Here is a 3921-nt window from a genome sequence, read left to right as displayed (position 1 = left end):
GTAGGAGCGTTGCCGCCTATTTTAAAAGTTTAAACTCAGTTAAATTGATAAAGTAAATGAAATATTACAATGTGGGTATACAACTAAGGAGTTTAGAGAAGGCTCACAGGCGAAAATATTTTAAAAGAGGATTGCCACCTGTTAAAAAATATAGCGCAATTTAACTGATAAACTAAATGATATATTACAATATAGATATTAAATTAAAGAGGTTTAAGAAAGACAACTGCGGAAGATATTTTTTAGGAGGGTTTAAAAATTTAACTCAGTCAAATTGATAAAATAAATGAAATATTGCAATGTGAATATTAAACTTTAGAGTTTTAAGAAAGCTTACAGCCGAAAATATTTTTGAGGAGGGTTGTTACCTGTTTGAAGATTTGACTCAATTAAATTGATAAAATAAATGAAATATTACAATATGGGTACCAAACGAAAGGTATTTGAGAAATCTTGATTTGCAAATATTCTAAATAGGATTATGCAATATGTAAAATAAACTTAAAATATTGAAATTCAATGAAGTATTATAACTGGTTCGAAACGGAAAGTGATTGGGAAAGCTTTACTAGAGAATTTTTTTAATGTTTCCACTAATCCAAATCCGGACAGTTTAAAAAAGAGAGAATTTACGATATCTTATCAAACGAAGTGATAAGTTGGTATACAAATTACGCAATGGAAAAAAGTTAATAAAAAGTTACGGATACAAATGAAGAAATGATAAAAAGCGCAACGAAAACATAAAAATATACCATGAAATGAAATAATGAAAACTTAAAATTGTTGTTACCATTCCTTAACATTATAAAACAGTTAAATTCGCCATTTACTTCGGTCGCCATAGCGCCATAGGTCAAAACATAGTTGAGCGGCGAGCGAAGCGAAGAGCTGTCATCGAGCAAAGCTTCAATTAAAAAAGTGTATGTACGCTTTGCTCTTCACTATGCGCTCTCCCATTGAAACATATGCCTTTGAAATCGACGCTTTGCTCGATGCTCTTTGCTCGCCGCTCCACTATATTTGGCCTAAGTATATTGCGAGTAAAGAAATTTTGAATAACATCAGATAATATTATTATGATTATGATTACTATTACTATTGTGAACTCCTGTTATATGCCCAAACAAACATTCCCAAATTAAAGCGAATTCAGAAGGGATATTACGATCGCATGATGCATGTGTTAAGATAATAAGAGCTGCAGAATTGAACCACTCAGGAACAATTTTTTACAAGGGCGTGTAATTTCTGGCGTATGCCAATGACATCGATATCATCGGTAACAAAAACCTCGGAGTCTGTCCTGCCTTTGTTGGATAAAGCAGCAAAGCGATTGGGTTTGGTGATCAACGAAGACAAGACGAAGTATCTACTGTCATCAAACAAAGAGTCAGAGCAGTCCCGCCTTGACACCCACATTACTGTTGCCAGTTGTAATATCGAGAAAGTAGAGAATATCGTTTACTTGGGAACCAGCATTAACACCGATAATAATGTCAGTATGGAAATCCAATGCAGAATCACTCTAGCCAACAAATGCAACTTTGGACTGAGTATGCAATTCGGGAGTAAAGTTCGCTCTCGACGTACATATAAGTCACTCCTCATACCCAAGCTGGTAACTGGCGCAGAAGCTTAGACAATGACAACATTCGATGAGACGGCTCTTGAAGTATTGGAGAGAATGATCTTAGGGAAGATTTACAGGCCTCTGCGCGTTGGCGACGGGAGTACCGCAGACGATGGAACGATGAGTTGTATGAGGATTTACAACGAAATGGACATAGTGTAGCGAATGAAAATACAGCGGTTCTGCTGGCTTGGCCAAGTCGTTCGAATGGGAAGCGACGCTGCAGTTCTGAAAGTATTAAACTCGCAATCCGCTGGTGGTAGCAGAAGAAGAGGGAGAGACCAAGTGGAGAAGAACTTGGATTCACGTGGCATTTCCCATTGTCGTCACTTGGCACAGAGAGAAACGACTGGCGCTCTTTATCGATCTCGGCAAAAATGGCTTAGGCGTTTACAGCGCCAAATAAGAGGAAGAATATTCAAATGATAATTGACGGAGTTGGGAGACCTTGCAAGGTCTCCAAGTGCGCCAGGAGGAACTAGGAAAACATTCCTTATCAGATTGATTATTTATGGCAACGGTTCGTTCAAATAGTAATAACATAGCCTTAGCTATCGCTTCGACTGGAATTGCTACCAGGTGGAAACATTGCTAATTCAGCTATTAAGCTGTCATTGAACATATAAGTCATCGAAACTCCTACTTGCAATATTTTCAGAACATTCGGTATGGAAAAAGTAGTACAAAAATGTAAACTAATTATTTGAGATCAGTGCACGATGGCACATAAAAAATTGCTTGAAGTCCTTGATCCATTGTCGCGGGATTTGAATGGAAACGTCAACCATTCGGGAATGTATTGATATTGCCCTCAGGAGATTTTACGCAAACATTATCTGTAATTTCTTGATTAACACTAGATAAATGCTTGCCTGAAATCGTCAACATTGTGGCAAGACGAACATACATATGTACACTGCAGCCGAGGTATTTTCGCGACAAGTACTGGACATTGGGAACGGAAAGCTGCCAGCCAACGAGAGATTAAGACGAATTTTATTGCCTGATAATTTTTGTAACTAAGAAACATCGAAAGGAGAACTGATCGAAAGAATGTTTATTAATTAAGAAAATTAATTATAGGCTCAGTGAACGAGCTATTCTTGCTGCGAAGAATAAGGATGTCTATCAACTAAATAAGAGTGGTATTGACAACAGTCGTTGCTTGAGTTGGTCTTCTCTTTTACCAGACTGCCAGGCCACTTGCTCACTTTGGTGAATACCACTAATGATATTCAATCCAGCATTCAAAGTGAGGAAATAACTGTTTAGCTGAGGGAGAGCGGGAGACCAGGTTTAGAGTTGTGGTCGAGTTAGAGTAGTTGAGGAGGTAGGGATTACCTTTGCGAGTGTTTATGTATCGAGTTCAATAGGTGCACATCAAGTCAGCCACGCACTTCGTATGCCTGATATGCGAGAGAGAATGAGAGAGAGAGAGAGAGAGATATGCGGGCAGGCTGATTAAGCGGTAGCGCAAGATGTGACCCTTTCACCGTGAATTCATTGGGGGACTCCATTGGAGGAGTCATGCTCTAGTTGCCTTAGGCTGCTGGGCAATGAGCTGGGATTAATCCAGGGATGCATTCGTGCAGAGCCTCAGTTTGGTTTGTAAGCAGTAGTTTAATACCGGAATGGAGTGTGGGTGATGCTTAAAGCACCGTGTGATAGCCAAGCTGGGTTAGCGTTGACTATAGCTGAAAATGCCAGCGACTTATCACTTCACTAAGTTCAGTGAAGAGATATTTGAGAATTGCATAAAAAATGCATACCCAATTACCTTTAAAAACAAGTGCGTCTGTGTGTTCGCTGTTCTTTGTTTAAGCGGGAAATGCATAAGTCGCTTAAACAATAACATATACGTCGATAAACACCGTTGTGGAAGAAGACGAATCAGTTAATTATCCAACGGAATTTTTGAACTCGATTGATCTTCCAGGGATGACCCCACATACTGAATTGAAAAAAAGGTGTGACAATTATCATGTTGCGGAATATTAATCAGCCAAAACTTTGCAACGGCACCCGACTTTGCAGATTTTTATGTGGCCTTTCAAAGGTGAAGAATTCCCTTGATTCCGACCGATACACTATTTCGATTTAAAAGATTGCAATTTCCAATTCGATTCGCATTCGGAATCAAAATCAATAATGATCAAGGTTACCCTTCGGAAAAGTGGTTTAGATTGAGATGCGGATTGGTTCTTAGATGTTGCGTGTTCCCGTGTCGGCAAACCAGATATCCTTGATATCTATGCAGAGAATGGCAAAGCGACAAATATTGTGTGCAC

Source organism: Rhagoletis pomonella, unplaced genomic scaffold (assembly GCF_013731165.1).
Source record: "Rhagoletis pomonella isolate Grant_MI unplaced genomic scaffold, Rhpom_1.0 Rhpom_scaffold_00002, whole genome shotgun sequence".
NCBI lineage: Eukaryota > Metazoa > Arthropoda > Insecta > Diptera > Tephritidae > Rhagoletis > Rhagoletis pomonella.
This window is presented reverse-complemented; position numbering follows the sequence as displayed.